General features: G+C 39.5%; 1 protein-coding gene across 2 annotated transcripts in view; it reads left to right on the forward strand.

Moving 5' to 3' along the window:
- Window positions 1-448: 448 nt before the first annotated feature.
- GHR (growth hormone receptor) overlaps window positions 449-26,352 on the forward strand; it is a 293,787-nt gene continuing 267,883 nt past the window's right edge. For both annotated transcript variants that reach the window (XM_062211743.1, XM_062211742.1), the window contains exon 1: window positions 449-585. The gene's annotated coding sequence lies outside the window, so the exon portion shown is untranslated. The remainder of the gene's footprint in view (window positions 586-26,352) is intronic.

Raw genomic sequence — 26,352 nt, forward strand, 5'->3', positions numbered from 1 at the left:
CGGGCTGAGAGGAAGGAAGTGTCCCGCAACTACCAATATTTTCCTCTAGGAGGAGCCGCGCAGCCCAGAAGAGAGTGACACGCACCAACTCCAACTCCTCGCTCGCCGGGAAGGCTTCATCCCAGCTCCTCGGAATGCGTGGCCGGGGCGGCGCTCGGCCTCTCCGCAGCCGGTCTCGAACCGGCCGCCCTGAACTCCCGCTTGCCCTCGCCTCGGCAGCCAGGATCCCGGGGACTTTGGGCCCGGCCCGGCGTGACCCCTGGTGAACGGCGGCCGCCTTTTCCCACCCCTCCCCTCCCCTCCCATCCTCCCTTCCCGGTTCACCCCGCCCCCTGCCTCCTCCCCGAGTCTGACAGCCAGCGAGCTGCCAAGCAGGGCGCAGCCATGGGAAGAGGAGGCGGTCTGGGGAGCGGCGGCGGCGGCGGCGGCGGCTGCTACAGCGGCGGTGGCGGCGGCGGCGGCTGCTGCTGAGCCCGGGCGGCGGCCGGGACCCCCGGCTGGGGCCACGCGGGCCGGAAGCCCCCGCGCCATAGGCCCCGGCGCGGACGCGAACCCGCGCTGTGTCTGCCGAGGCGAGACTCTGAGGTACTGGAGGAGGGGTTCCGGGAGTCGGGCTCTTCCCCCACGCCCTGCTGTGCCAGGGGCCCCCGGGGAGTGGACCCCGGGGAGCCAGTTGTTGGTTAAAACGGGGCTCGGGCTTATCTGTGTAGCCGGGTAATTCTTTCCGGATGACTTGGGGGTTGGCTTGACTCCCCTCCTCGCGGAGAAGTTGTTTTCTGCTCGTGGGTCGTTGTAACCCGATCCACGCCGCGGACGTGTGTGCGCCCGCTGCTGGAAGTTGGTGGGGGGTCGCGGGGAGTGGGGGGGGCGACTGGAGAACCATTCCACAGTGGTGCACGCAGAAGGTCTCCTCAGAGGAAGCTTGTGTTCGAGTCGTAAAAGTTTTGCGAGTGTGTTTGTGTTTGACATCAGCCGGTCTGGGGCGGGAACTGCACAGGCTGCTGCTGCTGCTCAGAGAGAGGTCCCCGGCGATGGCGATGGCGATGCGACCCGAGGGTCAGCGGAGGCCGGGCTGTGAGCGTCCACACCTCGCGCTGCTCGGCAAGGCGCACGGCTGCAGCCCCGCACTGGCACCAACAGAGCTGGGGTCAGTAGGTTTATGGTAAACAGTCCCCGTTAACTCGGGTGGGTGGACATTGTGACGAGCCGAGCTCCCCTGGCCCCATAGCCCTGGACACACTCATGTGTATGAAATCAACCAGACACAGCTTCCCGAGGCTCGAGGGCTGCGGTGCAGCTGAGTGTCCAGGAAGAGGGTGCTGGTGTCAGGCAGGCGGTGCAGGGTAGGGTCATCACCTTGCGGGTATGTGGGGGCGTCTATTTGGGGGCTTTATATATAGTCCTTAGGGACGCCCACTGGGACCGGGCTGCAGGGGCCGTGGGCTGGCGCGGGGTGTGCGTGTGCGCGAGCGTGTGTGCCTGGGGAGGCGTGTTGGCGTCTGAGCCAGTAGGGTGTGCAGGGGGGGAGGAGGCAGCCCTAGGGGTGCCGCCCGCCTGTTTATGCCAGGAGACCTTGGAAGGGACACAGAAAGGTAACAGGAGGCCAGAGGGTTGGGAAGTCACAGAAGTTCCTGCATTGGCTTCAGTGCCAGGGACTTTAAAATAACAGAACCTGTTGCCTTCAAGGGGATTGTGGGCTGGAAGTGGGGCTATGGGGGGAACTGCATGTGTGAAGGTTCTGGGTGTGTGTATGTGTAGATGCAGACCCTCAGACAGCGAGAGGTGGAAGCTGCGACTCTGAGATTCTCTGGGAGCTGCTGTGCACTGTGCAGAGACTGGGTGGTCTCCAGAGCGTTTACCTTGGGACGCTCTGGCAAGTGTGTGCCCTGCCGACCTGCGATGCTGTGAGGGCTGCGACTCCATCCCATGATGGGTTTCCATCTGGATCACCGTGGAGGTCCCCCTTTCTGGGGTGCCCCCTACATTTGGGGGGTGATAACTGTGGAAACATTTCCAGAAATTAAATACTGAATAGAAACAAAGTAAGACGGTTTAGCAGACAGAGTGGTTGGTTTTGTGTAGGCTGTAGCTTTGAGTTCTGTTTCCTTTTGTGGAAAGCAAAACTCCGTGCTCCAAGATTAGATGCCGAGGGGTTTCCTATTATTTAGTTCCCTTCAGATAGGCCTTTGGTGAAGCTAGTAGGGTGTGTTTTCAGCTTAGAGATCCTTGGAAAACATCAAGTGTATCTTAAAAACTTTGTCCCACCCCTCATCTGCCATCCTTATATGAACTTTTTTCTTTGCATTAATCTGAGAAAGTTCATGAGTCAATATTCAGGGTTTTTTGTTTTTGTTTTTGTTTTAGTAAATATATCACAGTGAAATTATTGTCTGGTCTCCTGAATGCCATGGAAAACCCATGCTTAATGGGCAAAGGTGTGAAATGAGAATCTATAAACGCAATGACAAAGGGACGACATGAGTGCATTTTTTTCCAAACTGAGCATAACTTTGTCTTGCAAATATTTGTTCTAGCTGGAGTTTGAGGCTGTGTCTTAGATTATTAGTTTTTAAACAGCAGACTCCACATCATAAACCACTTTAAACTGGATACTAGAGGCCTTCTCTACACTGTCTCTGGCGCCTGTGTTAACAGATGTTTATGGTGCTTGGTAACCTATGGGATTGTCATGTTGAATATCTTGTTAACTCAGGACATGATGTTTATAGCATAATGTAATAAATGGAGCCACAGTCTTAGCCTGCTTCTGCCAAGTACACGAAACACCCTAGCGTGGAAACAGATCTTGACAGTTTTCCAACTTGGCCAGCCTTTTTGGCTATCTGCTGGTAAGCATTGTTAATGTAAAGATAAATCTGAGTGATAGAGAGGGAATGTGGGGCAGAAAATTGTTTAACTTAGAAAAAAGGCGTGGGTCATGTTTTTCAAATATGCTAACTTAAAGATTACCTTTCTTGGTCATTACACTGATACATTACACAATTATGGGGGCGAGATTTGCTTTTGAAGGACAGATTTTTAAAAATACTGCACATCAATGATGAAAATACCTTCTTTTTCTTAATATGTTCACATATCTTTTGACAATCTTATGTTATTTCTTCTTTTAAAAAATCCTATAATTTCTGCATTATAATACTATTTAAGTAATGAGGGCACTCAAATCACCTAATCATTTCTGAATCTTGATAATCACTGAAATTTGGTAAGACAGAAGTCATCTCTCAGCCACATGTGTCAAACAGGACAATATGGATGTCTTCTTGGCAAATGTTTTTTTTTTTTCTCAACCTGAAATGATATAATGTAAATTAAATGCCCAATAAAATGGTAGTTTAGGATGATAACTGAATTAAAGAGCAACTATATCTACTTCAATATTCTTGAAAATAGGTACAGATATAGATATTTGTATATATAAATACATGTTTAATATTCATAAGCATTTTTAACCATTTCATTACACTGTTAACTAATTTCAAACCTGTAAACAAGATAACAGCTGTTCTCTATCATTTATCCATAGCCAAAGCATTATGAAAATAGCTATAAAACATTTTTTCATGCATGAGCTTACCATAAATCTATGAAAAGCGGATTTCTTTGCAGTTAAATAGCATTCTGTATGTCATGCAGGTGTTGCCTTAATGTCTCCCTATAGTAAATACCAATCAAAAGCAAAAGGACTGGTTAAAGAATGTTCTGGAGATAAGCAAGTAGAAACTGCATATTACAACAGAGAGGGACTAGGATATATTCTTTTCAGAGACTTTGTTGTGCCTGCTTCCATGAGCATGAGTCAGTGCTAGCAATCAGGGATTTATTGACGGCTTGTTTTGCCCAAGTCCCAGAGAATGTGCCATCTGGCCTCAAATGAGGTAAAAGTACATCAGACAGAAATATTTTCTCAGGCAACTGGGATTTAAGATGTACATGCAGGACATGACTAAGTCAACAACCTACTTTTTCTCAGGTGGTAAATGACTTGCTAATGCCTGGATGCCTCAAGTGCTCAAAACCCATGAGCAAATATGTCAAGCAGATATATTACAGTATCAATGTGAAATGAGTTCCCCATGTTCTGTTTTGTTCCCAGACAGACTATATTATTCTTGATTTATCAAGTCTAAGCCACTTTGTGGAAAGACAGCAAAGCTGACTTACGCTGGGAAAAGGGTGTGATTCAAAGGCAAGCACTTCAGCACCCCCATGGCCTGGCCTTTTAATTCTGGGCTTTACCACCCACAGGCAAATCATTTTCTTGGAGATTCAGTTTTCTCCTCTGTGAAAATTAGAATGCCCACCCTCCAGAACTGGGGTGTTCCCACACGAGCTCTATAATGTACGGTAGACACCTACCTGGAATGATTGATTTCTCTTCGGTGTGTCTATCTGGTGCTTTCCACCTAGCTTGAGTCCCTGCCGTTCCTGCTGAAATCTGCCACATGTATCTCCTCCTGCAAGAAACATTTATGGTGGATGGTGATACCAGTGTTACTTTTTCAGCAACTCTGACCACCTTTCTTGACAGAGAGAGGGAGAGAAAACCAATAAAGTGACATCTGGGCCTATTAGATTATAGGCAGACTTTCTATCAGAATATGGGGACAGTGAGAGTCTTGTGTTGTTAGGTGTAATTGTGTACACTGTCTGCCTGTTTGTGTGTGTGTGTGTGCACATATGAGTGTGTTTACAGTGAAATTCCTTACTTCATCCCCTTGTCTTGTGATCTTCATTCATATACACTTGCTTCTCTTCTTTATTCTGTTCTCATAAAAATAGAAGAAGTAATCAATGATAAAATACATGTTTTAAGGTTCAAAAATTTATTTCACTCTTCTTTCCAACTCCCCACGCCCAATTATAGCAGGTACATTGATTAGCACTTGGACATGCCATTTTCAAAGCAAAGTTCTACTTAGGAAGCATCTAAGTTAGGATGACATAAAATGGAATCAAAGTAAAGTTGGTGTTAGAAAACCTGGGTCCCTTCTAAGCTCTTCTTTTAATAGGCTTTGCAATTTTTGCGAACTTTTTAATTTTCCTGATCTTCATATTTCTTACATGTTAAAAACAAAGAATAGTAAGTGAGATGATCCCTTAGGAGTCTCTGTAGGCCTATGGTTTGAATCTAGTTGTTGAATTTCTCTTTTCTTTCATTTCCTTGGACATTTTGCTTGAACCTCTCTAGTAAACCTCTTTCATTCATTTTAGTTTTATAATGCCTTTTACATATCTATTTTCCTTTCTGGGCCGTAAGTTCCTGGGAATAGAAAGAAAATTGTGTTCACTCTTACATTTTTCTGCTCTGCTGTATGCTGTCAACACAGCAGGTATGGGAAGAGTGTTAGTTGAATTCATGTGCAATACTTACACAGTGGAGCTATAATCATATCACATATTTAACCCTATACAAATCTTAATATAAACTTCAAGAAGTGCTTTCCATTGATTTTTTAAAATCAGTTAAATAAAACCTATGCAAAATGTTATCATGACTGCCTCTAGCTTCCATTCTAAAGCAACCCAACTCTATACAATCTGATGCAGAAAGTCTTTCTGAAGTTTTCTTTTGCTGTTGATTTTCCTTGGAGGTCAAGAAAATTCACAGTGTGCTCCAGATTCTTAAAAAATGAGGGAGAGAATCATTGCTTAGCTTCAACTTCTGTCTTAAGTGTTTCTCCCTACCTTTTAATAGTGGCAGATGAAGCCTTAGATCAGGCACTAATTTTACATATTAATACTCAGAGAGGCAGTGGTTTTGTCAGAAATTGCTGGGCTGTGTGCTTTTAATTATTATCTAAACTTACGTTCAAACACTCCATCCCCAAATTAGCAGATCATTTCTCCTACAGTATCCTTAAAACTTCCAGATGTGTTTACTGATTGGGTTAGGACTTGATTCTTTTGTTATGGACTAGACTTCATCCAGTTTTCTTTAGACTAATGTCATTATAATCCCAAAGAATTAGACTTCTTAGATTGTGAATTAGTTGAAACATAAACAAGTCTGCCTCCATCTGGCTGGGCTTCTATGTGTAAAAAGGGTGTCCAGAGGAAGAAGCTCACTTTGCAAGACTTCAACACAGGTGGAGAATACCCTGGTAAAGGTCTTGTTTCACATTAGAACACATGAAGATTTTGCATGTTGAACAGGTATATGTATGTATTTTTCTTTGTGCAACCTGCTGTGTTAGACATTTACTCTAATAACTCTTTGTTTCCTCAGTTGTTAATAAGAGAACACTTAAAGTAGCCCAGGCTTCAAAAACTCTTAAAAGAAGCATCTCTTCTGTTCCTGTATTGTATGTTGGACAAATATTAGTAATTGTTCCAAAGAAAAATCCTTATTCTTTTTTTGCTTTAAAAATGCACTTAGCAATTTTTAAAGCATATATTAAAAATAAAAGTATATTTTATTATTTTAACCATTATATCCATCTTTTTGCATTTGAATTGATATATCAAAGGAAAAAAGTAGAGGGATAGGCATTTGGTTTATCATGTAAGATGCCAGTTAATACACCTACATCCCGTTTGGAGCCCCTTGGCTTCAGTCCTAGCTCTGACTATCGACTCCAGCTTCCAGCTAATGCAGATATTGGAAGGTAGAAGGTGATGGCGAAAGTAATTGGGTCCCAGCCATCCATATGGGAGCACTTAGACTGAGTTCTCAGTTCCTGCTTTTGGTCTGGCTTGACCCTAGGTATAGGGAGAGTGAACCAGCAGATGGGAGTCAGTCTGTCTGTCTGTCTCTCTCTTTCTTCCACTCTCAAAATTCAATAAATAAAACTTAAAAGAAAACAAGTGTGATATAACCATCACAAAACACAATCTTAGATAGTTTTCTCTTGTGTTTGTTGAAATAAAACATCAAATGTGATTTGTGATGCTCCTAAGGAGTATGAAATTGGCTGGTGAGAAACTCAGTAAGACTTTCAGTTCTGATTGCCATTCGTCAGGAAAACAGCCTCTGCCCATGGTTAGTACGATGATGTAAGATCCTAGCTCAGCTTCTCTGAACTCCTTCAAGCTATGTCATTGTTATCCTCGAAAGCCTCAATTTGACAAGGGAAAGTGAATAATAATCTGGCAAAGCATATGTGAATGATCATCTATAAAAGCCCTGAAGACAGAACCTCTACCTAGTGGTAGAAAAGATACCAGAATCTCTGAGAAACATAATGATGGATGAAGAATAAGCACCGATTATATGCCTAGCAAACATGAAAGATTAAAGAGGGGGGAAGCATGAGAAGAATGACTTATATTGGCATTGTAGTATCTGATTTCCTTTAGAAGTACTGGCAGAGCTACACTTGGCTGGTCATAACACAAGTATTCAAAAATATTTCATTGATCACCTGAGTATGTATTTAAAACAGAAATTGAAGTGTTCGCAAGCAGTGTGTGGGGAGTTTGGAGGTAAACAGATGGGGATAGAATTAGGTGGTTGCTGGGATCTAAGCTGAATGCAAATTAGGTATGTTTTCTCCTTAGATTAATGATGGCATCTGGACTTAGTTGCCAGCTTTCCAAGGTGAATTCTGTTCACGGCATTTGAAACATCTAGGAGGTTTTAATGGTTGAAACAAAAATGGATGCACATTTTGAAATTTTGTGTAAAACTGAGTAGGACCTGGAGGACATATCCTCTCCACCACATCTTGGTATAAACCTCATCGTGGAGCCAGAAGCTTTAATACTCTTTGCTTTTGTCCAAAAAGTCAAGTATTTTTATTTATTCCTTTTGGTGACTATTGGGTATGTGAGAATTAATTATATTTTTTGAAAATGATCTTGAAGAGTACTTGAGAAAAGGTGCTGAATATATCAGTTTTTCCAATTAGCCTACCATATGTCAGTTTGGTTAAGCTCATGGTATTTTTGGTATTGTGAAAAATCAAAGAGCATGTGTTATGTGTTCCCAGGAATGTGCTAGCCACTGAGGAATATAAAAGTACTATAAGATGTGATGCTTAATTTTGGGATGCAGCATTCAAACTAGGAAGATAACACTATTCCTATATGTGGTGTGATTATGGAGCATTTGATGAGTGAGCAATTTAATAAAGAGTTCTACTAAAGACTTTAAATGTTACATTTATTTGGAGGGAAGGATTTAAGTTAGAGAGGCCTTAAAGGAGAAAGTGGATCCTGGTTCAGGACTTACTACATGGTAAATTTGTTTGATAGGTGGAAGGAATTGCAAGAGATTGCAAAAGAGTTGAAAACTGAAGACCAGAAGGTGAATCTGGAACTTCCAGTTGTTATTCAATGTAAGCGCTTCCTGTTGCTTCTAATGGATGCTGCATATAGCTCCCTCCCTTGAGAAGGGGTATTGGGATGCTCACCTGAGCCTAGCACTTGCTGGAGGGTGGTGGCTGCTGCAGGGTGCTTCTGCATACTTCTGTTTTCTGAGAATTATGTAAATTTAAAATCTCTATCAGTATTCCCAGAGGCTTATTAAAGGTGAGAACAGTGTGATTTACTTTCCAGAATATGATTGTGAATGGTAGAGTTGGCCTGAGACGCTCTCCTCCCTCCAAGTTCATTACCACATGCTGATACTGAGAGCCATAAGGCTTCACAGAACTTGCTGTCATTCATTAGTGATTCTCAGTGACTACTAGGTAGTACTTAGGGACAACTGGTAATATAATTGTTACAAGAGCTGGAAAGAGTTATAGGCTGTAAATGCCCTGACTCAAGGTTACTAAATTTCTCTACTGCTAGGAGCAATCCTATACAAGGAAGAATTAAACCTCACCAAATGCTAGTAGACCTCTATTGAAAATTTTTGAGTTCCAAATGCTTACTTGATTCTTCGGAGAGGAAATGAGAGTCCTTGAGTAGTGACAAGACATCCTTCTGGATTAAACTTCCCTCTAGGAGTGAGAGATTTATAATTAAGTTCTTCTAGTTCCCTCCCCCCGCCCCAAGGGCTCCTCTGCTATACTATGCCATGTCCTATTAACATGGGCTATAAATAGGGAATAGTATGTTGTTTGTCTCTGTCATTTATAGGTGAGGGTGACAGTCAGCTTGGTTAATTCTGTGAGTTGAGTGGATTGTGAATTGACACAACTGACACTTGATTGGCAAGTTTTTTCCACTGAGAATACACACAGATTTGCCTATAAATTATGCTTGGCAGATGCCTGTTGGGATAGCAACCTCTGTGAAAGCCTCAGGGTAGGTTGGCATTCTGGAAAGGTCATAGCATAGGCTTTGGAATAATGCCAATCTGGCTACCTGAATGGATTGGAATCCAGCTCTGCCTATCTTTGCTATCTTTATGACCGTTAGAAAGTTAATTAAACTCTCTGAGCTTTATCTGCAAAATGAAGATAGTGATTCTTCACAAGGTTGTTGTAGTTTAAATTCCTTGAAATAGGACCTAGCACATACTGGGCACTACAGAGAGAAATAATTTCCTACAACTTTTTGAGGAGCTCTTACAGACATAAAACCTTCGTTCACAAAATACCCACTTGACACCAATTGCTGTTTTTTTTCTCTTCCTATTTTTCTCTAATCAACCAAGTTATGGCTTTAATGAGTCCATCACATATTGATTTCACTTGAACTTTTGAAATTTTCCTCCTTTAGAGGAGCATTGCTCGTCGGAACTTAGTTTCTTATAGACTTCTCTGTCAGTGTGCCTAGATTTTTCCATATAGCAAAGATGAAAGAAAATATATCCAGATGTTTGTGGTAGGCTTATTAAATTTTGATTTTTAAAAACAATACTAAAAGCCATTCCTAGATGTAGGTGTTTCTCAAAGAGCTTTCTATCTGCTAGTGATGGGAAATCCTCCTTAGGCAAGGTAGCATTTTTGGCAAGTTAATGGATAATCAAAAGCTGGCTAGTGGAGTTCTGGAGGTTGAGGTAAAAACTTTTATGGATGATGAACATCCTACAATATTCATCTGTACCCACACAAGGCCTAATCACATTTTAATCTTTGAAAATACGTGGACGTTGACACATAGTACATGCTTCCCATTATTAGAGCCCCATAAAATTGCTAATTATTGTTAAATGACAATTCTTTATAGAAGAGAAATTATGATTCTCCTATGATATGAAAGGAACACATGTATAATAAAGCAAGTATTAATTAGTGAGGGAACATGAAAACATGTTGTAACTCTTTCAAAGAAGTAATCAAAGAACCACAAATTATGACAGGAAAAGAATGTTGAAAAGAATTTACAAAGACTGGTCTGTCCTTATAGCAATGATCAATTACATGCCACTGGACAGAACTAATTTGCACTTATATGGATAAAATGATTTATGGCTCATTTTTACAAGTTAAGCTTTAAGTCTTCAGTGCTGTAAAATAACCTAGACAAAGACACAGACCCTTCTAGGATCAGCTCATCCCTGGAGGCCTCCGAATTCCATTTTAAGGATATCTAATAATCCCTCTATTCATTTCAGTCTTTGGTTGTTCTTAAATCTTCATGATTCCATTGGCCATTGTTGTTTTTTGAACTAATCATTTCCTGATGAAAATTTGGTGAGATGGAATTCCTATAACCCTGAGAATTTCCCATCTTTGATATATACTGTACTTGTAAATCTTTTGATTATGGACATTTAAGCATTAAATTCACATTAAATAAAGAAAACATTATTTTGAACCCCCAGGTACCTATTACTCAGTTTTAATAGTCAACAATATTTTGCTAATCTTCTTTCATCACTTGAAAGATTTTGAAGCAATTCCTCAGCCATCTTGTCTTTTAATTTGTAAATATAAATACTTTAGTGTGCAAATAAGCCCCCTGTTTTTAAATAACCATATGATCTATACTTCATGGGAACAGAGATAATAACTCTGTAAGAAAGTATTACCCCAGTCAGCCTAATTTTGTTTATAGAAAGTATGTATGTTATGATGGAGAGGGGGGTTTCAGCAAAGTAACATCAGTATAGGAGTGTATAGATATTAACAGAATTGTCTCTTGTCACTCAGACCCCAGCTTAAATGTAACCTCTCAGAAAGATCTTGACCTCTCACAAGAGTAACTTTCCTCAAACTGTGTCATGCTACCACATGACACTGTTTTGTTTTCTTGACAGTACTTATCACTATCAAAAATTATCTTATTTATTAGTATTCTTGTTTTTTGTTCATCTGCATGACACTAATTTAGAAAGAAAATGCTCAGTAAATTTTGATTGAATGTATGTATTTTAGTGGTTACAGGACTTTTTGTTAGCATCCTTTCCAAACATTTATTTTCTTTCCACATTTCCAAAAACTATGGCTTTCATTTGTCAGGTCCCAATGATTTTATAATTTGGTGAGGATTCCTGATGGTATGGAGTGAAGAGTGCTTTCCAGGGATGCAAGATAATGCAGTGTAACTATGATATCTACTAGCCACTTAACTCTGTTAGCAAAGATGGAGATAAGATGCCTTAGTTTGGATTTCCCCCAGAAGCAAACCAGGAGACACAAGGATTAAGGAAAGAGGAGTTTATCTGAAAGTGGAATAAAGACATAGGAGCAAATAAAGGACATAATATGAAGCAAGTTACCACCATTGGCAACTGAAATCTAATGTTTTTGTAGACACTTTGGGAACTGGGGAAAGCACACATTTTGGGGGTAATCTCCTCTTGAGCTGAAAGATTTTGAACATTTCTTCACCAACGCCCTTCAATCATTAATACCTGGGCAATAGTTCCGGGCAGAGCAAAGCAGTCTCCAGGTGACAGAGTGAACCTTCAAATAAAGAAATGCACATGCTGGAAGTTAGAAAATTTGTCTGTGTGTAGTAGTGGGGATAGTCATCAAAACTAGGAAACCAATATTAGTACAATGTTGTTAACTAAACTCCAGACTTTATACTTCATTTCTATTTCTCCAGTATTTACATGAGACAAAAAGGGAGAGCGAGAGAGTGAGAGAGAGAGAATATTTCATGTTTGCTGGTTTATTCCCACTATGACTGGAGTTGGGAAGAGAGAGAGAAGAAAGAGAATTTTGTGTTTGCTGATTTACTCTCCAAATGACCTCTGTGATTGGAGTTGGGCCAAAAGAAGCCAGGATCCTGGAACTCTATCCAGGTCTCCCATGAAGGAGAGGGCCAAGAACTGGGACCATCATCCACTTCTATCTCAGGTGCATGAGCAGGGAGCTGAATTGGAAGCAGAGCAGCCAGTGCTTTAACTGCCACTCAGATATGGGATGCTGATGTTGGAAGATGGGGCTTAACTCACTGTGTCCCCCAGTTGGTCCCTCCCCTAATGTCCTTTTGTTTTGTTCCAAGATTCAATCTAGAATACTACATTGCATTTAATTCTACTATTTTTGGATATTATGCTTTTACTTTTATTTGAGCCCACTAATGTTAAACCAACTGGTCTTTGCCACTAGACATTAAGTTCTATAAAGGACAATACAGTGATATGTACTCCAACATCATGTTGGATCAGGATATGTTCTCAAAATAAATAAATCAAACCAAGATCAAGAAAAAGAATAAGAATGAACTTGGTAGGCATATGAGTATGGGTAGCAGAGACTCCATCATTAGCTAAGAGGTACCTAACAGTGTAATGACTTGGAAGAAGTCTGATTTTGAACATGTGCCCTGAACATCAAATGTGAAGGAGGATACCCTGATTTAAATATAAACTGAATGTCTACAATGCTGTTTGGGTATGAAGGCTCTCCAAAAAGGTTCACAGAAATGTGTGTAATGAAAAAACTATGCGTAGATTTCAAAATTTTTTCACCAAAATAAACATCTTTTAATTCCATATTTCCATGACTTTTTGAAGCCCCTGGTATTTCATACTGTTATGGTTTGGATTTTAAATGTTCACCAAAGGCCCATGTGTTAAAGTCTTGGTTCCCATGGTGGTGGTATTGGGAAGTGGTGGGGAGGCCATGTGGGACATCCTTAGGTCACTGGGGGTGTGCTGGAGGAAGGTAGTTCTCCTGTGATCTCATCTTATGAGAGGGTTGTTAAAAGCTTGAGTTTGGGCCCCTGGGCTCTCTTTGTTTATGAGATTATCATGTGATCCTTTCCTCTGTGTGTGCTCTTCCTCCTACCATGGCCACTTGCAAAAGCTGAAACCTGTCCATTGGGTCTTGCAGCCCATAAAACTGAGCTAACTAAGCCTCTTTTTAATTCATAAATAGCTTGTCTGTGGTAGTTCTTTGCAGTAGCAAAATGAAGAATATATGCACACTTACTCCTGGTAACTGAGGTTTAGCCTGGAATAACTCATAAAGTTGAGGGATTGAGATTCAGGGAAGTTAAAGCACTTGCTGAGATTCACAGCAGGGAAAAAAAAAAGTCAGGATTAAAATATGCTTTTCTGGCTTCAGAGTTTACACTCTTAATTCTATACTTGGTTACTCTACTCCTCTCCACTGACCCAACCTGTTTTTTCTAGGGATGCAATATTTGAAGATTCTGGGGGCTGGTGCTGTGACATAGTGGGTAGTGTAGGCATCTTACATAGGCACCATTTCAAGTGCCAGCTGCTCCACTTCCTATCCAGCTTCCTGCTAATATGCCTGGGAAAGCAGCAGAAGAGGGCCCAAATACTTGGGCCTCTGCACCCATGTGGGAGACCTGGAAGAAGCTCCAGACTGCTGGCTTCAGATCAGCCCAGCTCCAGCTGTTGCAGCCATTTGGGGTGTAAACCAGCAGATGGAAAATTCTCTCTCTCTCTCTTTCAAATAAATAAATAAACTTTTTTTTTTAAACAGGAAGATTATGTGTTATCAAACTGCAAATCCCCTGGAGGCATGATCTATTTCTTAGTAAACTGGATTATGTCAACCTTGAGTTTGTGGATTAATTTCAAATCTTACCTAATATTTGTAAAGTCTACTGTCTTTTAAAATGAAATCTAGCAAGCTCTTCAGAAAGTCATCCATACTCTAGTAATGAATAAAGGTTTGATACAAGGCCAATGAAGGCAAGGGGCAAGGGATCTCCAAAGAGCATGACGTTGACATGTAATGATTCTAAGTATTTTATTAGTTTATGGTATATTTGAGTTTTGGAAGTTGACCTCCATTTCCCAGTCTTTCCATAGTTTCTGTTTTAGGTAGTAATGAAGAATATGGACTATTCAATGAAACTGTTGACTAATCTTTGTATTTTCAGTAGCCTGACTGAAATTACCTGTCCTGACTGAAATTACCTGTGGTTGCCTTGGAACTCTGGGCTTGAAGTTCAGAAGCAGAAGTTCCTGTAAATTGCTTGAGTTTGACTCTGGGAAGATAAACAACACTGATACCTAATCAGTGCTGAAATTCTAACCTCTAATTCCAAATTCAGGAAATAATAGGCTTTCAGGATTTTTTTTTTTGTTGTCATTTACAAGTTGATGGAAGCCTAGAGTTAGCATTTAAAACACAATTTATATAAAACACAAATTACTGCCTCAGAATGAGATCTAATTTCTAAGATACAAAGGGGCCATCATATAAAATGGACTTTTTATCTTATAAGGTATTAGCAGGAATTGGCTGAAGGTTTATTTCTTTAGGTTCTAATATTTAGAGCATGGCGCATTTTTAAAGAAGAAAAATGTTTGCCTTTCAGAAAATTTGTATGAAACCATTTTCTTTACTATATGGCTACATTATGTTGGTATAGCTTTAGACCACGACCTTTGGTCCTTTCTATTGTAATTACAGGTACAATCTGTGAATGCAGATTTGCAAACTTTCTTATACCAAGCCCCTTCTGGGGCCATGAGGTATCCAGAGGACAGAACTAGATTGGCTATTTTGCGTGCCGTAGGCTTGCAAAAACCTGTACTTTAATCAATTTTACATAAAGTGCTTATGAGATAATTAAAGCTGAAGAAACAGCTTCATTTATTATAGAAAAAAAAAGGAAGCCATCAAAACTGTTGAAATCTAGTATATATTTCCTTATGTTGTATAGACTCTTTTTTCTGATCGCCTCTCTCATACTTCCTCTGATTTCTAAAGGAAAAGTCCCATTCACATTTCTATATCTAAATTTTAAACTTTTATAACTACTAGTGTAAGCACTTAGAGGGCAAGGGATTGCATATTCTATGATTAAAGGGTACTCAATAAATAGTTTTCTTAACCAATTACTGCTCTGTAGGCAACGTTAATGAGTGTTTACAATGATCTGTGCTGACAAGTCCTTTTGTCATATTGTTTAATCAAATGTAAAACCCCATGATCCTCCTAATTATACATTTGGTGAAACTATGTTATAGAGAGACTAAATAATTTCTGCAAGTACCCACAACTGATATTTAGTAAAGTCAAGATTCAAACCCAGATCTTTCTAATTCCAAATGCATCTAACTCCCAGGCTTCTAACCACTGCCTATGTGGTGGGTCTTTGATGTTCCTTCATTCAGGAGGTGGAGTCTAATTTCTGTCCCTTTGAGTATGGACTGACCTTGTGTGACTTGGTTCTAAAAACTGGAATGAAACAGAAGTGAAGAAGTGCCACTGTGGAGATTAAGCCACCTAGAGGCAGTGAGCTTCTGTTTTGGATACCCTGTCTCTTATCCTATTAAATCATTCAATCTTGGGAAAACCAGTAGCCATTTTTTATCCACCCAATGGAGCAGTCCACATGCAAAGAAACTGAAGGAGTTCCAATAGCCAATGTTGAGAGAGGAGATCAGGCCCTCAGTCCAACAACCCATGTAAAAATTGAAGCCTCCTGATAACAGTCATTATGAGAGCAAGCTTGGAGGTGGAGGTGCAGCCATCAGCCCCAGTCAAACCTCCACCAACAGCTTTACTGCAACCTGATGAAAGCCCATGAGCCAAAACCACCCAGCTCAGCTGCTTCTAGAACCCTGCCCCTAGACTGAGGCATAATAAATATCTGTTATTCTAAACTGCTAAGTTTGGGTTAATTTCTTATTTGGCAAAATATAACTAATGCAACCTAACACTGCTTTGGAGAATTATTAAAAATTAAACTCTTAATATCACTAAAGATTAAGTTTTGAAGCATGGATGCAGCAAGGAGAAACTTTCCAGAAGAAAAAGATGCCAAATTTAAGTAGTAAAATATGCCCAATTAACATACTAGTTGGGGATTTTGTACATCAAAGAACAACTGCTTTTAAAAATCCATAATTTCGAAAGGAAGTATTAATAACCACATTACTGAAGATAGCATTTTGAACTTTAAAAAAATCCTCATGAGAAAACTCAGGATGTATTCTGTATGGTAAGTTATCACTCATAATCTTAAATTGTCAAGGACATGCTTGTACTTTCCAGGATTTAAAGAGGGACATAATGTAAAGTTGAATTTTAACCTCTTCCCTGGTGATTTTACTCAACATTTCAAAGGGGTCTTGAAAGCTCATAGGTCAGGTTGTTGCTTGGTTTGCTTTGCTTTACAAATTGCATTAACTCTGCTTTATGGCCATTTGCAGTTTAATAAATGACTTGGACTTTGATTAATATCTTTAGAGCTTAAGCCCAAGAGTTTGTATAAGAATTGGGATATAGTACTGTAAACTTATCTAAAGACAGACTCCAAAAGATGGGAAGAGATGTAAGTTTATTAGTGTTGGTTCGGGTATATATGAATGTATGAATTTGGAGCACTTTAAGTCTTCAGAGAAGATCTTTGATGATTTGCTTCTTTGTACATATGTTAAAGTATTTTTTTCTTATGTATTTACAAAGTTATTTAATTGAGCTGAGGAATTCATTCATGAAATGGATATGGCTAGTTCTTGCTTATAGTTCAGAATAACTATAAAGTAGAAATGGTGGTTTTCCTTGCTGAAATTGGTGAACACAATTAAGCCTGCCTGATCCTTCCCCTTCAGTGTTTTTTTAACTTCATGCAACTTGAAACCTGAACTTTTAACAGTACTTTTTGTATTGAACTTGGCTTGATAGTAATATACCTGTCACCTTGATTCATGGGATTTTGCTACATAGGAAGACAAAGATGAGTAATGGTAGCCTTAGTGTAAAGATTCATTATTGACATCATTGTAATTCATTAATTTATTAATTTGTTTGTTCACTAACTCACAAGCATACTCACTAATTCAATGGATGTTTCTTGAGCATTTACAGTCTACTCAGCAGAGCAGTGGACTAGTTACTGAAATATTATGCTAAGTAATCCAGAAATACCTCTGCCCTGTTGGATTTCATGGTCAAGGATGGAGCAGGGCACCAACCAAGTTTAATTAAGGGATGTTGTGTATAACATGAATTAAAAGTTCAGGGGAACCTGGCCTTGGTTAGGATTTACTGATTAGGGAAGGATCTCAGAAGAAGGGACATTTGAGTATTAAAGTAGTAGAAATGAGGGAAAGATGGAAGAGCATTCCATACATAGGAAATGAGATCCAGGATGATACACAGTACTTTGGAGGCTGAAAAAGTCAATGTGAACTAAAAAAATCGGTGTGAATTTGAGAATATTGAGAATCGAAAACAGAATTCAGAATGTAAGAAAGAACATGGTGTTAGCCTAAAACACTCACCAAAACATTCAGATTTATATATGACCATAAATCTAGGCACCATGGCCTAGCCACATCAGCCCATAAAATTAATCATCACACCAAGGAAGGTGTCTTCTCTGGGTTAAATAGCAACAAAAGTACCAAATCCAGGGGGGTGTTAAGACACGCTTGGGACACCCACATCTCGTGACAGTGTGCCTGGGTTGTGCTTGGGTTGGAGTCCTGGCTGTGCTTCCAATTCCAGCTTCCTGCTAATACACATCCTAGCAGGTGACAGGTGTAGCTTTAGTAGTTGGGCCTCTCCTATCCATGTTGGACAACTAAATTGAGTGCTAGACTCATAGCTTCTGCATGGCCATTGAGGGCATTTTGGAAGTAAAGCAATACATGGAAGATCGATCTCTCTCTCTCACTTGCTCTCTCTCTCTGTATGTGTATGTGTGCTGGCTTTCAAATAAGTTTTTAAAACTTAATTTTTTTAAAAAAAATCACAAAATCTGACTCATTTGTTGACTGCTTCAGGTATGTCAGGTGCTGCGCAGAATATAGAAATTATACTACAAGCTGGTGTTCTTTGGAAGTGGCACATACACACACACACACACACACTCTGGTGCTATCTTTTAACATATAGAATAGTTATGTGCACATGCAAGGCATGAAGAATGCCTGGTGCCAGGAATTAGAGACTTCATAATGATGTATTTGAGGGCAAAGCTTTGTATATTAAGAAACCACAAGCAGTTAATAGATTTCTACCTGACAGTGACTGTAAATATTAACCAGAGGGCTCTGTAGTCTCTTTCCAGCTCATCCACCTGAGTTAGAGCATAAGCAACAGCCCCAGGAGCCTTTATTTATCTCCTTTTAGTTCCATCTCACTATTGCCAACTTAATCTTAAATAATCATCCTTCTGAACACTGTCTCAAAAATCATTTTATTGCCGAGGGATTAATTTTTAGATTCCTTCAAAGCCTATGAGATAGCCTAACCTATCTTTTCATTTCTATTTTCTATTGATCTTTAAACTCAACTACTCCTTTGCTCTCACCATATTCCATGTGTTCCATAGAACAACTTTGTTCATGTTGTTCCCTCTACTGTGACTTTTCTCTCTCTGGTTTACCTTCTCTCATTCTGCTTACCTCTGGAGGCTGCAGTGTCAAACTTCACAGGGTTTGCTCTCTTACCCTTTTTTTCCCCACAGCACTTCACTGGCATATTTTTTAAGATTCTCACACTTTCTTGCTTATGTTTCTCTCTTTTTTTTTAATTCATTCATTTTTTTGACAGGCAGAGTGGACAATGAGAGAGAGAGACAGAGAGAAAGGTCTTCCTTTTGCTGTTGGTTCACCCTTCAATGGCCACTGCGGCCGGCGCGATGTGGCTGGCACATCACGCTGATCCGAAGCCAGGAGCCAGGTGCTTCTCCTGGTCTCCCATGGGGTGCAGGGCCAAGCACTTGGGCCATCCTCCACTGCACTCCTGGGCCACAGCAGAGAGCTGGTCTGGAAGAGGGGCAACCGGGACAGAATCTGGTGCCCCGACCGGGACTAGAACCCAGTGTGCCGGCGCCGCAGGCGGAGGATTAGCCTATTGAGCCACGGTGCTGGCTCTTATGTTTCTCATGTATTGTTTTACTGTATGTGGCCTGAATTCAGGATCTATACCTACAGTCACCTAAGCCCCCTCCCTACAATATCTTGCAGATGGTGAGCCCTCCAAGAGCACTTCTTGAGAAAATCAAAGTATAATTTTCAGATCAGAAAGAACCTAATGTACAAAGCCTCACATAAAAATTTCATCAAAAAGCTCCATGTTGAACTTTTTTCAGTTCTTTATAGTATTTAGCCATGTGCTGGACAGCAGATTTATAGTGGACATTTACTAATTAGTAATTGATATATTTATTTTTGATAACGTTTTTTGCATGCTTTCAGAATGAAGGAGAGTTGGCTTGATGATACAAGTTTCAGAAAGCAGCATCATTACTAATGCACCTTATAAAAGAGCTATAATATCTTTTAATGTGCAACAAATAGAAAAATGAATCAATCATGGGTCAGATTGATGGAGTTGTGCCACCATCAAGCTCTAAAGTAGTAGCAATGATGTTACTAGAAAATATCCTGCTCTAACAGCATCACTCTAAGGGCATCTGTAGCTAGCTTTATCCAACATAAGAACAGTATGAGTATGTGTTTCTGCTAGGAAAAGTACCAGTGATCCAGTAATCATTGTTTTGTTTTGTTTTGTTTGATTTTTTAAATTTCAAAACTTGGTATGACTATACTTTTCTATTATATCTGTCTCTGATGATAAATTTTCTGAAAATATTCTTGATATTTCATTTAAATCATAGATTGCAGATATCAAGGAAGACTGCCTATAGCAGCATCTTTTGACTTGAAAAATGCACTTCCATTCAATCAACATTTGCTTTTGTGTCTTGCATTCTGCTGAATAAGGAAAGACTGCCTGGAGCTCAATTTGCTTTGGAGAAAGAAGCAAGTTTTCATTTGTTGGCTTGTTTTTAATGTATTTTGATGTTGTTTCTTTCTGGTGATAGTTTTTTTCATATAGAGGTCTCATAGATTCACTTTCCCAATAGCCAGACGTTTGTAGCAAGACAGCTAGAAACACTAATAGGCTCATTGTGGGTAGAAACCATGGTTGCTTCAGCAGGCAGAACTGCCTAGGAAAGCCATATTTGCATGTATATATATACATATATATATATACATACATACATACATACATATATATATATAAACAGAAGTGGTAAAGGGAGCAGTAGAAGCAGTTATTTGATCTCAGCAAATCTGTGTTCCATATTGAGTGCTCTGGGGAAGTGATTTAAAGAGCAGACCTCGGATTTGGAAGCACACAGTTTAGAAGCACCTGTTTTCATAATGTAATCCAATGGGAGGCAGGAGAGGTAGAAGCAGCAGAGACTGTCTGAAGGAGTCATGGAGGCCTTCCCATTAGATACACATTTGAGCTGATTCTTGGAAGTTCTGAAAGGGGCTGGAGTACAGAGAAAAAGGGAAAGGGATAGCCCATAAACATGAAGATGCAAGAGATGATGGTATGTTAGAAAATCAGGAAGTGGTCTGATAGAGCTGGACCAGAGGATGTTTGCGGACAGGTGAAGGGAAATGAGGCTGGACAAGTAGGCAGAGTTCATAGATCGTATCAGGAATCTTGTACTTTTTCTGAGACCAGATAGTTAGTTTCAGAATTTTTTATGTTCATGATTGATACGACTAGATTTATTATTTTACAAATAAATTATATTATGAAGGAAAGAGATGCTTGGATTGCATTGGTTGTTAGAGCAAAGTTCTGTTTTTATATAATAAACCAAATGATCAATAACTTGTCTTATTCTGATGCAATGAGCAGGATCTTGCCAATATTTTTACAGGATGAAAGGAAGCTACTATTAGTCATCAGATCTTTTCAGATATAAATGTAACACTTGTAATGCTATATTCCATTTTTGAGGACAGCCATCCCTACAGTGTGGGAAGAGGAACATTTCAAGTGCACACAGACAAGTTAAACCAGCAATTCTCTGTCCCGTGCAGTCAAGAAATCAGACAGGATATTTCAGCTAATGTCTATTTGTATTGGCAAGGATTCAGAGCCAGGGAAAATAAATCCACTGAGTTCATGGTGGCAGTGAGACTGACACGAATAGAATTGTCTTTTCTTTCTGTGCTGTGACAAGGGAGAGAAAACTTAAAATCTTGTGAGGTGAGTCTTTGTGACCGCAGATCTGCTGCTTCATCAGTTATTGTTCACACCTCTTACTCAACAGTGATCTAATAGGTCCTTCCCCCTTGGATGGCTGAGACATCGTTATTTGTTTCTTCTAAATTGGCTATATTCACTGACATTTCTCTGTGTGAGGTTGATGTTTGAACTTTTCTGCTACTTTATTCCCAATTTACATGGGAATAGAACTCTGAAAAGTTCACAAAGTCATTCATTGACCAAGTATTTACTGAGGTACAAGTCCTTGGGCTTCATGGAATGTACAGTCCAATGTAAATGGTAAATGGTGCCTGATGGTCATTTAGGGGAAAAGGATGCTAGCATAAAAAAAGAACACTTCTGACTTATGCCAGGGAATGAATATTTATATATATTATATAGTTTATGTATATATTAGATATTTTATGCATATATAATCCAAAACTCTAATATATTGTAAAAGAATAACATTGATACTAAAGTTTTGCTGACAATCTGTTAGTTTAAGAAGTCAAGCAACTTGAGTCTATGTTGTTTTCTCCTGCTAGCTGCATGTTGCTTTACTCTGTGGACCACAGTTCCCTCACTTTTAGAATTAATAAATTAGATCAGATTATTGATCTTCAGTTCTGGCTGCATATTAGAATCATCTTACCTTTGACCAATTAAATCAGAGTTTCCATTGGAAGAGGAGGAAGGCAGAACTATTTTTAAAGCTCTCAAGTGGTTCTTATTTTTTTTTCTTTAAGGCAGGGTTTAAAAATCACTGGATGACATCAGAGCTTCCACCTGAAAATTCATAGGTAAGTTTTCTCTGCATATGAGTATGGTGCTTAAATTTTTAAAAAATTCATTGCCAACTTGAATTAAGAAAGTATTTCGAGCTTCTGTTGAATAATGGAAAGTTCAGGCAACAGTTGAATTCAACAAAGTAAACTAGGCTCCACCTGAACACTTTATTCATTCCTCTTACCTCTCTGGTCCTTTAAAGGTATTTTCCTTTGCAAAACTATATCAGATGCTCTTTAAAGTCTCAAATTATTGGAGTTGCTTATTTCCAAAGTCAGTGGTAAACAAACTACATGCCTGTCTATAAGCTAGATATTGCATGAAATCAAAGGCAACTTAATCCTTGCAGATGGAAAAATCCTAGGGTCCAGGGAGGGAGAGTTGCATCTTGTTAACAGCAGAACTGCATGGGCCACTGTGTAGACACCTGCTGGGGGTTAAGAGGGAAAGACATGGAAGAGTATTTAATTTATGTTCCGGGGATTTTTAATAAAGATTTCCCTCCTTTTCATTCTTTCCTATTTGGGAACTGGATCATTAGTTGCGATGTGACTGCTCTCCCTGGGGAGCAGAAAGGCAGTTATCAGCGGCTTTGCTCATTTGTTCCGTGATAGCTGCAGGAAGGCTGTGATAATCTTGTTCTTCAGCTTCCCTGTGGCTCTCATCCTAGTGCCTCTTTGCTTTCCCTGCCTCAGAACCTGTCTCTGGGTGATGAGGACAGATGTGTGTGGTTTATAGGCAGTTGCGTGGTGAAAGGATTTTGTTTTTGGGAGCTTGAAAATATGTACCAAACTGTGTAGGATTTCTTACTCAAGTTGAATCATCCTTTGTGTCTTGCCCTATTAAAAATTATGTGTTACACATGATAGCAATGATTTAAAATAATGTTTATTTAAAACTTTATGTGCCAGTAGTGTTTCAGGTGATTTACATAAATAATTTATTCATCACTACTGTCCTGTGAACTAGGTGTTACTATTCCAGTTTTATAGGAGGAACACTGAGGTTCAAAGCAGTTATTTGACTTCCCATGTTTCAAAGTCTGGGGAAGTGAGATGCATTAACCAGTATAATCAGACCTCTGTTAGCCATTGCTGGCAAATTCAGATGTATATTTATTTTCATGAAGACAAAGCACACTACTTCTATATTAAATATAGTTTTTGTTTCCCTTAGTGTTTCTATTTACTTGCTGGATATATTGTTGTTATCTTTTGATGTTTTCTATACCTGGTAAAATACTGAATTCCATGTAACATCAAAAATCTTGCATTTTTTTCTAAGCTCATTGCCTATATTTCTTCTTCCCTTAACTTAAAAAACAAAACAGTGGGGCAGGTATCATGGCACAGCAGGTTAAATCGCCTCTTGGGACACATGCATCCCATAGTGAAGGGTCTATAATCGACTCCTGCCTCTTTTTCCTATCCAGCATCCTGCTAGATGCTCCTGGGAGGCAGCAGATGATGGCCCAAGTAACTTGAGTTCTTGCTCCCCATGTGGAGGCCTGCATGAAGTTCTTGGCTTCTGGCTTCCACCTGATCCAGTTGGGTATTGAACCAGCAGGTGGAAAATACCTCTCTATTGAGTGTGCATGCTCTCTCTCTCCCTCTGTGTGTGTGTGTGTGGGGGGGGGGGGGGGTGTCCATCCCTCACTGTCACTCTGTCATTCAAAGAAATAAATACATAAAGCTTAAGAACAAAAATCTACCAAAGACACCAAAGGTGGCATTGGTAATTCAAGCAAACTACTTACTAGCATGTGATCCTGGATCTCTCTGCCTTAGTTTCTTATTGCAAAAGTGGTGATTGTAATACATAAATATCTAACCTTATTCCACAGGGATATTTCCAGGATCAAGTGTGATAACAAAGGAAAATGTATTTCAACATTTGTGAGCTAAGTCAAACCTCTAGCCCAGCTAGCAAACACAAAGAAATAACCATTTGTCTCTAAAAGATACCCATTTTGTATCTTAGGTATGATATATCTAATGTATTTATTGTGGTGCAGAGTATAAAGTAGATGTTCTGCTTAGAAACAACTAGCCATGAGTATTTTTCTGGTTTGGAGATTTAATGTCATTAGCAGTTTTGAAATTGATTACACAATGAGACCTTTTTATTTATTTATTATCTGTCTGTCTTGGAAACGTAGGCTAAAAGTTTATTTCATTCTCCTGCTTGTTCTAGGAAAATCCCCTTCCATGCTTCTTGGAGTTAACTGCTACCAAGCTTTTTTCAGGGCAAATGGATAGAGTCGTGGGAATAATTTCTCTTGTGGAGAAATTTCTACTCTTTATTGCTGAAAGATTACTTAGATCTGTGTTCAGCCTCTACAATAGGTTGGCCCATGAAGTGAATCTCCATTTGTACAGCTCATGCTAACTTGTCAGTAAAAGATTTGCTGGGCACAGGAGGGAAGTGGAGGGACAATATCTCATCTGCCCAGTAATTTCAATTATGAGTTGAGCCTTTCATTCGTTGCTTTATGTGTGACTGCAAGCTTGTCATAAATGATTATCTGTTGATTGTTATGTCAAAAACAGTTGCCTTTAGCAAAAGTAAAGGGATTGGTGTTGTGGTGCAGTCAGTTAATCCTCTGCTTTTGATGACAGCGTCCCACACCAGAGGTTGGTTTAAGTCCGGATCCAGCACCCTGCTAATAAGCCAGTGAAGGCAGCAGAATATGGCCCAAGTACTTTGGCCCCTAGCACCCACACAGGATACCCAGATGGAGTTCCAGGCTCCTGGACGAGCTCTGGCCTTTGTGGGAATTTGGGGAATGAACCAGCAGATGGAAGATTCTCTGTCTCTCTCTCGCTCTCGCCTTCCAATCCCCTCTTTCTCTGTCATCATCTTCCAAATAAATAAATACATCTTTTAAAAAATAAAATTTAAAAAGTAAAAAATTTAAAATAGAAGCACGTGCTTTTCTCAGGTCCTAGGTCCTATGTGATTATGTGTACACATATGAATATATTTGTGTATATACAAATTTATACTTCTATATCTGTATATTTAAATATAAATTTGTGGTGTATAGACATACTTAACTGCAACTAATGCTACATATAATCATGTAAAAAATTCAGCAGTGACAACAGTAACAAAGATGCTAGGAAATGTAATCTTCCCCACTAAATGCTTTAGCTGACCCAAAATGTTTTTGTCTTTCATATTGTGGAAAAATATAAGCATTTATTTTAAAACAACTTTCTCCTAGAGCTCTGCATCACATTTAAAACCAATATATTTAAGCTCAAAGCAACTCTTTGAGTTTGTCAGCTCTTCATGTACTTTTCTGAAGATAGTGAAGGATAAATGTGAGATTTATAATCTCTTCTACTCAAAGATTTACAAAAGTGAATTTAGAAATTTTTATTTTTGAAATTAATTTTTATAGACATATAGTATTATAAATGTAAAGTACATTTATATTTTTAAAATTTGCTTTGAAGGTTTATGTTGGTTTCAGGATAATTTTAAGGATTTTATATTTTAATAGAAGTTTCAACTCTTATTTGTTCAGACTCAGTGAATGAAATTTTCTGCTAAAAGGAGAGGGCTTTACTTTCAGCCTCTTCGGTAGAGTCTAACTTGAAAGGAAATGGTGTTAAACTCAGAAGCTATTGAAGTTACACCACCAAGTACCTGTTTTCTGGCAGTAACAGAATTAGTCTTTTTACTGTATGCAGCGTAGTCATGAATCATCTGCTTGTCCCACTTTCAAAAGCTAAATTTCAGTTATTACGTATGCTTCAGTTACCTGTTTTTATTAAACTTATACCCTAGCATGAAATAGAAAATGGAAATTTGTAGTGCAGTTATGAAAAATTTCAACCAGTTTCCTATATTAAGAGTCTATAAGCAGGGCAAAGGTGGTGAACAATAAGTGGAAGGATCAAAGAGCATGGTGGTAACACAGTGTAACAAATGACTATTTCTTTGTATTTGGTAGCTGAGTTAGAGATTTAATAAATAAGTCCCATTGACTTAACCCAGTAATGCTGATGTTCTAGCTTGTGAAGTTCAAACTACCACTCCCACTTTGAGAATGGCCTTGTGAGAAATAGCCCCAGCCTGGGATTTTGAGGTCATGTTTTAAATCTTGGCTCATCATTTTCTAGCCATGTGTTCTGGACTGTATGTTTGTGTCCCTGCCCCAATTCATATATTGAAACCCTAACTGCTAATGTGACTGTATTTGGAATCAGAGCATGTGAGAAAGCGATTAAGATTAAATTAGGTTACAGGGATGGAGAACTAATCCTATAGGACTGGTACTCTTATA

This window comes from Lepus europaeus, chromosome 15 (assembly GCF_033115175.1).
Source record: "Lepus europaeus isolate LE1 chromosome 15, mLepTim1.pri, whole genome shotgun sequence".
NCBI lineage: Eukaryota > Metazoa > Chordata > Mammalia > Lagomorpha > Leporidae > Lepus > Lepus europaeus.